At 41.4% G+C, this 12,667-nt stretch overlaps 1 long non-coding RNA gene across 1 annotated transcript; it reads right to left on the reverse strand.

The window, feature by feature from the left end:
• Positions 1 to 7,539: 7,539 nt before the first annotated feature.
• LOC106045638 (uncharacterized) lies at positions 7,540 to 12,452 on the reverse strand. Its single transcript, XR_001212896.3, has 3 exons — positions 11,851 to 12,452; positions 10,900 to 11,020; positions 7,540 to 10,049 (listed from the first exon to the last, which is right to left on the reverse strand). It is a non-coding gene; the product is annotated as an uncharacterized lncRNA (long non-coding RNA).
• Positions 12,453 to 12,667: the final 215 nt, after the last annotated feature.

Raw genomic sequence — 12,667 nt, forward strand, 5'->3', positions numbered from 1 at the left:
TGGCCCCTCTGCAGTCCTTGTACCTCCCTTTTCCTCTCCACAGCCAGAACAAGCAGAAATCTTACTGCTTTAGCTTGCTTTTTCCGTGCAGATAACTGAATATGGGATCAACCTTTGTCATACAGTTAGTTCAGAAAGAAAAAGACTGAGCTTCTGCAGGAATGTTAGACAAGTGTGTTACAGTTCACATGTAATGTCTTCTTCTGAGGAGTCATTTCCTATTGTGGTGACTCAGGTTAGAGAAGTAGCAGCGGCTCTGAAGTAATAGAGCATTTCCATAGGGGAGCCCTGAAATCTTCATTCACTGAGTCTCCATTGCAACCACAGCATTAAGACAATCTTAAAAACACGGAAACTGAAGACGACAAAAATTAAGCAATTTGTTCCAGAGAAAACAACGAGTTGAAAACTCCCCCACAAAAATATTTTCTTTCAGTCACCAAAAGCCCATTTGAAGGCAAAACACAGACTTCAGCATCCGGATGCTTAAATCTGTAGAGTCAATGCTGCAACTCTCCCCTTAATAAAGGAGATTTTGTAGCTGAAGACTGTTGGCATTGCCCAAATCCTGCAAAGTTTGTGGGAAAAAAGCTACTGCATATCCATGGAGACTAGGAACTCTGTGTTCTGGGGCTGCATCCTTTCTGGAGGACACTTGGAAGTGGGCTGTAAGCTAACTTTATTGACTCTATGATACTGAAGACCCTCAACAATTAATGATGAGCATGTATTTTATTTTTGCTTCATATTCCCCTCCTTTACAAAGCCATGCTTTGGTTATTCATACTTCTTCTCACACAGCTGTCTACAGTGGGGGCAGAATAGATGTTTTGAATACCATTTTCAATAAACATTAGAATTGGATGCTCTTTATCACGAGCTCGATAAAATTTAAAGTTTTCCTAAAGGGTAGCTGTATCGCTACACTGTAGAGTGGAACTGAAAACAAGACTGAGACTCATCATAATTATCTCCCATTGGAAAAGTACTTGGTTTTACACTGGCATTTTGTAGCAGCAGGAGACCATCCTGTGATGATATTCTCTTCCACTGACATTATCACTTAATTCCCTTCTTTTTGAAGGTTTTTATAGGGATTGGGTGCAGCTGTTTCTCATCAGCCCCTTCTTATTAGAGTTTCTAAGAATCCTGATTAATTTAGAGCCCATTTCAGCTGCTGCTTAAGGAGGCTGAACATCTTGCCCTCACCCTTCTGAGTCTGCTTTCCCAATGGCTTTTAAAACATTGTGCGCAGTATTAGAAATTTCCTTTTGCTGTTAATGAACAAATGTATGCATAAATTTTTCTGTATTAGAGGCATTTGTCTTTTTCTCAGGAGCTTAATTGTTTCCTCCCCCTCCCCCATCCATTTAATTTCTTGAAATGTGTCTAATTTGTAGGGTAGTATAAAAATGCGTGGGAGTACATTTAAGCTCTAAGGAGGCTGTTACATAGCCTGATGCTGGAAGGGGTTGAGTAATGCTAAGCTCTGCCTGAAAATGGGTCACTCACAATACCTTGCAGGAATAGGTCTCTGTGGTTCTTTCACCAAGTGGGTTGCAAGTGTGTTTTCAGAAATTTAGCATACAAACCTTCCTAGATAGAAGAGGCGTCTCCTTTCTCATCTCCTGAGGGAGGCTGTCTTTTGGTGGCTGGTGAATACTATGCTCTGTCTGTGCTTCTAGTAGCTTTTCAAGCATATACTGATGGATTCTGCGCAAACCAGATTTTTGGGACAGTGAGAACATAACTTGAGTGTTACGGAGTTAGAAAAGGAGAGAGTGGTGCTTTGAAGACACTAAAGGGACAGCGGCTGAAGAAAGATGTGTTTTGGGGATGAGAAAAGAAAGTCTCTTGAAGTGTTGGAGAGGACTTTAAAGAGCTGATTGCTTGAGAACAGACATATAAAATCCTAGATGAATCCTTTCCATAGATTATGAGCATTTCTAAACTCTTTCTGCTTTAAATGGCAACCAAATGTCCCTAAAGTAAATAATTAGATGTAGTTATTTTGTTGATTTCCTACATGTAACATAGAGATTTAAAAAACTCATTTCAGCCTAAAGTTTTCAGAATTAAAACTTCTGGTTTGGTCCTTTTTAACTGCATCCCTTAGACAAGTCTCAGTAAATGTCATTTCTCTCCACCAGAGAGAGACTTCTGATTGTTTAATATGGCGTGGCCTTGGTTTTGGGCTCTTTTACAGGTGAGATAGGAGTCACCCCATAAAGGCTTTTCAAGATTTCTTCCCAGACTTTAAGAAGATGGTTTGGAAACCATTTGGCTCCTGAATTGAGCAAATTTTCTCTGAATCTAGAAGTAAGTGCACTGCTAAAATATCTGAAGAATTTTCACCAATAAATTTCAAATACTGTTTCCCTGTAGCAAAGGAAACAATGATTCTGCAGTTATTTACTCTGTCCTTTCAGGGCAATGGGAGTTCACAACAATAAAAACAAAGATAGCACAGAACTGTTAAAAGGTGGAGAAATCACCGAATTATTGATTATGTTGCATGACAGAGCCTACAGGACTCAAACCAGTTGTACTCTACTGTATAAATTATGTATTGCATAATACTTCTACCAGTTTATTGCGGATAGAAGGTTGAATTGAGGAAAAACAACAGGTTTCCTCTAAGATTGCTCAAAAGAACTACGTAGAACCATCATAAGATTCTCATTTTATATACTGGTTGTGGTTTCTTTAAATGATTTTAGAAATATCTTAGTTTTATGCAGGGTATCTAATCAGCCTTACCCAGATAATGTCATATACAGAGAATAAACATCCCCTTTAGCTGGGGATAGGATCATGCAGCTTGAGGTTCTGCAACCTCTTAAGCTACATTTGGAGTCTGTAACTTTTAAGTATCTAATTTCAGATTTCAGCCTGCCTTTTCTTCCCAAGCATGAAGTTTATCTTTTTTTTTTTTTTAAGTGAATGCCATAGACATACTAGTGTTACTGCAATGCTTTCATTTTCTCATTGGATTACTCCTCCCATTTTCACATTCCTGTGGAATCTCAATTAAGAATAGTGGAAAAAGAGAAATAATCAATTTAGAGTTAAATTTCCAAACCTATCTTGTTAAAACAGGTCAGAAATTTTCTAAAGCAATCCTGATATTTTCCTCTTTCCAAAAGGAAAATGTGACCCTTGAGGAAGGTAACACATTTGCAGCTAGGATGTTCTAGAGAAAAAGTCTGTGATGGACTTCATTTTCAACAATACAGTAGTTCAGTGAAAAATCCCTTCACAAACAGCTATTAATTTCAAAAATTCTGTTACGCCACCATATCTAAGCTGTACAATCTTTCCCTGTCTAATTTAATTTCATCCTCAGGTAGCGATTTACCTGCAAGTCACTAAGTGAGCAGTGAAGCTCACTTGCTTACAGAATCCCAACCTTGGTTTTAATAAACACCTCTATAAAAGTTGTGGTGGGAGACTGCTGATTTGCAGAAGTTGTTTACAGTTCAGGTTTCCCTGCGAAGAAGGAGTGCTTCACAAACAAATGTCCACAAACACATACTGACCTCAGCCCATTACCTTATTTTTGCTTTGCTTCATTTAGTTGTAGCATGAGGAATTCTTCATTCATACAGCAGAGTAAATGGCATGAAGAGCCTGGGGTGAGGAAAAGAGTAACGAGGGAAGCCTACAATAGACAGAAAAAACAAAGGCTTGATTTACTTTACCAGTGCAAAAAGATAAAGTTGAGCAGAGCCTGATGAAAAGCTAAGGAAAGAGATGGGAATCTTACCAAGCAAGGCAGAGATTTTGATCGACTGATATTTCATTTAACTGAGCAAGTGAATGTAGCGTTTAATAAAAGAACTATGAAGTCATGTTTCTGGTAATATCACTCGCCAGTAATTTAGTTACCATTCTGTAGTTAGAAGTTACATAATAGTTAATTGACTGCTGTACGCACTAGGAATGCGCTTCAGTTCCAGCCAGGCTCACGGAGAAAGCTGGGCAGCACAGGGACTCGTGGTGGCACAGCCAGGTTTGTAGTTGGGTGCACTATCACGGTTTTTGCTACTCACAGCCTTTTGCACCTAAGATTATAGAAAGCACGCTAAACTTTATTTTCCCATCTAAGAAGCTTTGGGTTTTCTGCTGCTAAAAACAAAGACAGGCCATGGATGTAGGACTAATTTACTAACTGGATGTTTGTTCTCCCTCCATCTTGTTTTACTTCGCTATCAAAACATATTTTGTTTCTGTTAATCTAGAAATTTAAACTGTAGTAATCTAGGGCTATTTACCCTGAATGAGACTATTCACACAGAGTTTTAATATGCTATAGCTTATATAAATTGACTTCACACCTTTAGCTGATTGATTTATTTAGCTTTCCTGAGTGACCCTTTGTAGGCAGCCCAAACTGTTTCATTAGTAAAATGAGGACTACCCTTCAGGCTGTATCTCTTTCAGCTGTTCTCAGACCCTATTCAGCCCTTTTTCATTATCCTGAAAATTTAAAAGCTTGCAAGGGGCCTGAGGCCAAGTTTAGCTTACTGCTGTGGAGTACGCTTATGATCCAGCTTTTTTTTTTTTTTGACCCCATGTGAGTTTGCTTCTACCTCTGTTCCTACAATACTTTTTCTTCCCTCATAAGCAGATTTGCAGGATCAAACCTCTCAGCCTGGTGCACCAGGACACCTTCTTGCCTCCGTTTTTCTATTTTCCCTGTCTGGCAATTTTTCTGCTTCTTAATGCCATTGTATGAATTCAGTATTTTTCCTGCAGCCTTTTTCAACAACTCAGATGTCTGCCTCAGATACATTTCCTACCAACTAACTAGCACAAGTCAAAAGCTGTAATGTAGGAAATGCATGAGTGCCCCCTCTTGTCTGCTCTCAAGTAAAACAGCTCGGCCACCTTTGCCATGGAAGGAAAGCAGAATAAAGTCATTTTACTTAATCCATCAATTTGCATTTATTTACAGATTGAAATGGAATAAAATAGAGATGTTCACAGCCTGATAAAAGGAGATCTGTGCACATGTTTGCAGGCTGAAAGGCTGTGCTGTTCTTTTTTTGGTGGGGAGGGGATTCAGAAGTACAGACATATGTACCATAGCACAGGCATTAGGTTTTCTGCCTACTCCACATTCTTCATTGTTTTATCTGCAGACAGAGAAATGCTTTTGGTATTGCTTTGATCAGAGAGATCATAGCTAATAAAACATTCTCTTTTTTCTCAGCCCTGCTTGAACCTTGGGATTCACTTTTCCTCGAAACAGGATCTTCAAAATGGTGATATGAAGTCTGATTTCCCAGATAGTCAGACCCATAAATATTAAGAATCTCAGAGCCCCTCTAGAATAATTTAGAAAAAAATATATGTCAATCCTTTTGAAATTTCCTAGATGATGAGCATCAAAATGGCAAGCGAAGGCCACAAAAAAAGAATTAGCAGGGTTTGTGGTTTTTTTTGTTTTTGTTTTTTTATTCTTTAGGAGGATGAATTCATCTGCTGTTACTGTAGCTTTACTGTCATCTTAAGGAATTCTGCAAAACCAGCAGGGCTGCTGTCAGGGTACTGTATGGTAAGATGAACAACCTCACAAAGATAGGATTTATGGGGAAATGGGTCCATGCTATGGTCTGCATGTCCATGTTTTGTTGTGTGAGTGTTGATGGGGGGGTTTATTTACTTATTTATCCCTTCACTAATTTGTTTTAGCAAGATCTTCACTAAATTAGAAAGAACAACCAGCCCGCAGCTCAGCAAAGCCGTGTCTGAGCACTGTGTGACTGCAGTCCCAGGGACAGGCAGCCCCTGGCTAAGCATGCAGGGAAACCTCCAGCTCCTTGCAGTCAGATGAATATGGAGGGCTCTTTGAACACAAAAATCCTGAACTGTGGGTTTATTCATTTCCTCATAAAGAGCCCTGAAAAGTTTTCATCTTCAATTGAAATTCTGCAATGCAACCTGATTTTTTGTCTCTCTGTCTCGTCTCCATTTTCCTGCAAAGCTTTTGGTTTGCTGGCTGGAAAGTGACCCCTTGAGACAAAGCTAATCTTATTTCAGGAACTGTGCCTGCAAAACAGGGAGATGACTGTTGAGTTCTGGGTAGTATTAAAGAAAAACAAAACACAATGCAGCATTAAAGCCCATGTGAAGCCAGTGCTTGTAAGCAGTGCCAAGCTGACAGTTACAGAGAAGAAAGGCTCTGATTTAACTGGGAAACATGCAAGCCAAGGGCCATACCATCTTGCTAACATGTCTAGATACTAGGACTGTGTCTATACCGTCTAATCAATATGGCACAGTGCCTGGCCTAATTAGCTCAATTTCTTTAATTAGGCCAGGCAGGATGCTATGCTGATGTGGTCATGCTGCTTCGGGACCTTAGCGAGCACCTCTGTAGGGCACAGCACTGTACCACACAGACCTGCCAGCTTGCTGCCATTTGAGATCCCACCCTGTGCCATACAGGACATGGTAGATGTAGTCTTTGTTCATTGTCAAGCCTTTGCTGAACCCCAGGATTTAGTCAAATGACCAAGGAATGACTGTGCATTTTGTTTGTGTTGAAGTCCTCCACTGGGAAGTGAATGATCCTATAGCTCTTTGTGGGCCCAAATGGCAACCATGGTGTACACATCTACTTCATAAAAAAGGTATTCATATATGTTACCCTCTCTTTTAGTAGCAAGTTCATACGTAGTCTTTGACTCGCAGAGAGAATGTTATGGACAAGGTGGGTCAAGTTGTTTGCCCTAGAGTAGTGGACCTCCCCTCTGGCGGCACCTTGAACAGAAAGCCCATATAGCACATAATTCACCTGCAGAAACCCATAGCTCGTAAACAAAATAGGTGAAAATACATAAATTTTGGCTAAAACTGTAGGTTGTTCCATATAATTTTCAACCTAAAATTTTACGAGCTTTAGTGTGTTTCCCCAGCAGCAAGGTTTCTGAGATCATGCCTTCTGTGCATCTGTCCTGGAGGCTCTCCTTGCACTCGTTGCCTTGTCTCACATGAGCTGATGAAGTTTTAAAAGATTCTCAGTTCCTACCAGGTTTGTGGGAATGGGTGCCTGGGTGGAGGTCAGCCTCTGCTCTTGGAGTCAGACCTTAGGGTGCCCGTAGAGGGTTCTGTAGAAAGAACGTTTCAGGACTTTGCCTCATTAGCCTCCAAACAATTGACTCCTCAGTCACAGTTTCTCTCTCCAAGGTGGATTCCACAGAGGAGAGCTTCATGCCTCTTATTAAAATTGAGTTAAAAAGTTAGTCAGCCATGAACAACAAATCCATCAGAAACCAGGTTTGATGAGTCCCAGAGCCTGGAGCAAGGATGGCTCTCCCAGCCCTGCCTGTGCGCAGGGTGGACTGATACCAGCCTCCTTGTTAATGTCGCCTAAGTCACTGGGTGATGAAATCCACCTGCCTCTGATCTAGTCTGTTTTTTCATTCAAGCCTTCAAATGCTAACTTATTATTTTTATTTTCTGTACAGCTTTGGGGTATTTTCACTTTCCTAGGATACTGTTCCCAGATGAGACTTCACTGTATTGCCTCTGATCTGTGCCAGAATTACAGATGTTTCAACGGAAATGTGCAGAAACCACGCAACTGAAATAGAATAAATTATGCTTAAAATCAAGGAAATGTCCTAATAAATGAGAAATGCACCAATTTCTCCTTGAGCTTTTTCACTGCCACTACCACCTGTGTTTATTATTTATCCATTTATTTATTTTGCTTTACAGTATGGTACAGCAGCTGGTTCTTCCACATGAAGAAATCTGTAGTAAGGCTAAAGCATTAAAGGATTTTTTAGAAATTCTTAATTTTCTCACTTTGGGTTGCTTTATCAAAACGTGCAGATGTATGTCTTTATCTGTAGGACAAAAAACCAGGGAAGGTTTGAGTTGTGCACCCTCCCTGACAAACTGCAGGTCGAACAATTGACCCAGGCACCAAGCATAGCCCCAGGTGTCTGCAAAAGTACTCCCACAACAAAGCAGTGGAGCAAAATGAGCCCCTGCACTCGTCTGGGTGACATGTCTCTTTTCTGTTTGCAATGGGCTGAATTCGGAGAGGAATTTCTAATTTTTTGTCTCCCTATAGCTGTATCCCAGGTGAATCTGCAAACATCAGTGGCAGGCAATGAGTGGCATGCCTTGGCTATTTGTTTTACGATGAGCTTTTGGTTTACTTAGCGATGCACATTGCCTGGACATACATGTACTCCAGCAACATAAAATACTTCTGGTCTCCTAATTTTAAGCTATTCTTTTTACCAGTTTCCTCTTGGAAACAATGAAATAAAAACCTTACCCAAAAAGCCTGGCCCAAAATCTCAGAAAACCTGGTTCAACAGAAGTTACCAGTTTTTTACACCTTTCTTGCCATACCACACTCATGAATCGAATACTTAATGAGATCTTTTCAAAACTTGCTTGTTCCTTTCAAGTCCTTGATAGCATTTCCACTAATTTTGGGAATGAAAACACATCTTAAAGTTTTTCTGAGAGGTGGAAGATATATATTTTTTTATGGATTTTCTTCTTCTGTGTTTGATTTCTTTAATTTACAGGATACTTATATTATCTGACTATACCTGAACATCACTGTATCTTCTGAGCTTCCTTGAAGAACTTTGGTGTTCATAGCAATAACATGCATGAGATGAGATCATCTGGCCTGTTACGGCAGAAATATGTAATTCCACAAGAATTTTATTGTAATTTAGCATGCTAAAGCTAAGCTATGTCTGCTTATTTGAAAGTTTATCTGGATAATGAATTGTATCCCTTAGGCATTTTGTAATAGTTCTTATTTTAGTAATAGTATATCTTCAGTGCATTTCTAATACCAAAGAGTCCATGTCAAACATAATGATCAAAACTGAGCATAGCTTCCTCAGTGCAATTTAGCACAAATTTGAACTATGTATTTTATAGCTATGTATTTGAATTATGCAAACTAGTGACTCAAAATAATTTTCAAAGTGCTAATGGAAAGCACACCAGATTTTCCCAATTTGAAAAATGCAAATCTTTTAAGCCTTTGCTCAGCTCCCAGACTCAGTGTATTTTGATGCATCTTTGTTCTTAAAGCTCTACAGTACCACGTCCGTAGGAGCACCTCTCACAGTACCAGGATCTTGCTGTCCTGAGTTTGGTTTATAAATATGTAATTTATTTTTTGTAGTTCACAAGTAACTTACAGCTACCACATTGTCTGGTTTTGTAACGTGTGATCCCTGGTTGTCTGGTCTGTGTGTAGAAAGAGGTTGTGCATTTTCTCATGGAAGACAAATGAGCCAAAATGAATCACACGGTTGTCTTTAATATTCCCCTTCCACAGTGTAACGCTAACCAGTATGCCCAGTTAGGGCTAATATGCCTCCTAGATCTGCACATGACAAATGTGATCCTGTGCCACTTCATACACTGCAACCTATTGTCTCCCCATGTGTCTTCCCCAGAGCAGCCAGTCACGCATTCCCTGGGTATGTTGTCATGGCCACAAGGATTGTTTTCCTTTGGAGTCTAATAATAAGTCAATTAGAGCAGGATTAGCCTCTGGGAAATGAAACCAGTTACTCCCTCTCTCCCAGGATGAGGACCTTAAATGATCTGCCTGAACATTTTCCTCTCCTTCCTTTGTTTTTCCTGCAATCCAGCAAATCACTTCTCCTCTAATTAGCTTGCCAGTAGGCATCTATCAAATGTTTCTCTTGTTAACTTACAGCACCAGCCAGAAGGGTACTTTGTAGCGCCTTGTCGGGGTTCTGCCAAGTTTAGTGTCTGGTAGAGCTGGAAAACAAACAGTCCCCCATATCTCCCCTCCTCTTCATCCTTCCCCCCTCCACCCCCCCCCCAAAAAAAAAAAAAAAAAAAAAGCTCTGCCTGACTCTGTGCTGCATTTTCACCCAGGAACAAGCTCATTTTTCTCCCTGGCTGAAGCTCTCATTTCACTCTGCAGGCAGTTGGGAAGAATCATGGTGGAGCCCTTTCTTCTAAACACCAGCATGCCAGTGTTTAGACAAGGGGAATACACTTCTGGTCACGGTTTTCATTTCCTGGATTAAGACAAGCAGAAAAAAATGTAGTTGTGAGTATAAATCACTTTTGGCCTTGTTCTGTGTTAAAAGATAAGCAAATTCAAAATATCAGCCAGCCTGCCAAGCCTACAATTTAAAGGATCAACACTGTCTCCTTCCAATCCCATCCGACTCTACCCCAACACCAGGAAAACTTGGTCCCACTGGCCAGGCTGGTCTTGAAAGCCACTGTCTCAGTGGAGCATCACTTGCACTGGAAGGCCCTTGGCATTATGAAATCCCACAGGTCTCTGTACCATCAGGAGAGGCAGCTGAGGCTGTGGAGCAGCAGTCACAGGAAACTCATGGAAAGAGCAGGGTACAGAGACATGCTCCTGCCGTCACCACAGCTGTGTGAGGTCTCCCCACATTCCCTGCTACTGCCCCAAGCTACATAGATGCTCCTCCGTACCGTGTAGGACTTGTGGGCTTGCATTATGTATGAGATGCAGGATGCATGTCTGACTGTGCCCAATCACTTCAGGACCACAACCATCAGTAAACAAGAAGTGGGGGCAGAACAAGACAATGAAATCTGATGACAAATGAGTTTGTGAGGAGCTGTACGACAAAACCCTGGAAATATCCTGGGGCCTGAGGACCCCTTCTAGGTGATTCCTCTAAGTCCTAGAAAATGCATGTCTTATGCTTCTTAACAAACCACAGTAAATGTAGTGCTACAAACACCCAGCTGTAATGTGGCACAATTTATGCATAGTAGAAGAGTTTCAGATTAAGAGAATCACAGCATGTACTTTTGCAAACAAAGCTGAGAAAAGCTATTGGTTCCCAAATCCAGAAAAGCAGCTTCTGCTTTTAGCTTTCCTACCTGCTGTCTGCTCCCTGCAAGGAGCCTGCAGATACAGCTGAATGCTCTGGGTGCTCTGCATGGTGCTGTGATCTGAATTGCACACTCATGAATCTTCATCTTCGGGACTGCTGAACATGTCCTATATTTTAAAGTTAATAAAGCAAATATCAGTTGACAGGATATGAGAGGTTCATGTCAGACGGAGCCAGTAAGAGAGACAAATGTGGACATGTGCATGCAGAAAACGTTCAGGCACTCGTCAAGCACAGCTTAATCGACTCCGATGATGGGGTCGTGCATGGTGTTCAGCAGCACCAGCGCCCAGCCGTCCAGGCTGGACTCACTGTGGGGCGGACAGGCTGCCGGGCTCTTCTCAGCATCCTCCTCCTGGCACCAGGGCTGTGATTAACAGCCTGGGCAGGCTGGGCCAGGGGCCTCCTGATAAATTCAGTGCTTTAGAACAAAGCCGTCATTCTCTTGAGCAGTTTAATGTGCCGTAATGAACTGAAATAAGGCAGAATGTAAAGGCAGGGAGATACAGGCGCTCTGCTGGAAAGCAGAGTCATTAAAAATAATGAGCAGTCTTTCACTTCCTTCTTTTTATTAACTTTCTGCAGAGGACAACCTGGCACTTTATTTTTAACACAGTCTCCCCTTCACTAATATCCGTTAGACAGATGGCTAAAATTTTCCCACAACATGCTCCACAATATTTAGGAAAGCAGAATAATAAAGAAATATAATAATAATAATAATAATAATAATAATAATAATAATAATAATAATAATTAATAATAATAATAATAATGAGCCCTCCTCCCCAGTTCTTCTTCTCTGCACACCTCAGCTGATTATTTTTTCCATAGCCTCTCTGAATTGCACAACTCCCGCCACACTCTGTGGTGATCACACAAGAAGAGGCACACCGAGTTGCCGTGTCCAGGAGAGCATGTATTACCCCTAACTAACCATTAGCTTAGATTTGGATTTGCAGTTTTGCAAGCTTTTCTTTAGCACGGCCCATGTGGTCACAGCAGAGTAGGGTGACGGGTAACAGCACTCCCAGGTGCACGGTGCGGCCTGCGTTCAAGATGGCGGCTCAGGCCTGTGTCCCCAGCCCATCGAAATGTCTGCCCAGCACTGAGCAGGCTGTTAACAGCCCCAGCCACTCCTCCCTACAACCGCTGAAACCTCTAGCCCCTGCCCAGAAGGAGAAGGCCTGATCCTGCCCTTGATCCCCACACGCAGAGACTGCCGCTTACAGGCTCTGAGGTGCTGCTTGCAGTGAAGATTGCGCTTGGTTACAAACATTAACACATGCCATTAATGTAATCAGACATGTGGCTCAAATTATTGCCCCAGATCTTTAGAGCTGGAGACTTGCATTTAGGCTTTTAATCTAAACTTGAAACTTGTTTAGGCTGAGCTTTTTATTTATTACTGCACTCCTACTGCCCATGTTGGGGCCTCCTGAGCTCCTAAAACCCAAAGCAGCTCCATGGCCCCCCCTAGGTGAAAGGGTGCCTGCCGCACCGTAAGCCAGGCTTCCAAATCGGTCTGTTCTTCACCTACTCCTGGCACTTTGGTGGTTACATCATAGAAATCTGCCATGAGGCCAGAACTGAAAATTTCAAAAGGGTATGAGATGCATTGAGTGTAACATCAAAAATAAATAAGTAACAGGTTCACATCAGACTCTCAGCTTGTTTTTAATCCCCTTCTAACATTAAACTGAACCCATATATTCCTACCGTTTATCCTAATGTTTTCTATATCCAGAACAAGG

The sequence above is a fragment of the Anser cygnoides genome, chromosome 1, assembly GCF_040182565.1.
Source record: "Anser cygnoides isolate HZ-2024a breed goose chromosome 1, Taihu_goose_T2T_genome, whole genome shotgun sequence".
NCBI classification, from domain to species: domain Eukaryota; kingdom Metazoa; phylum Chordata; class Aves; order Anseriformes; family Anatidae; genus Anser; species Anser cygnoides.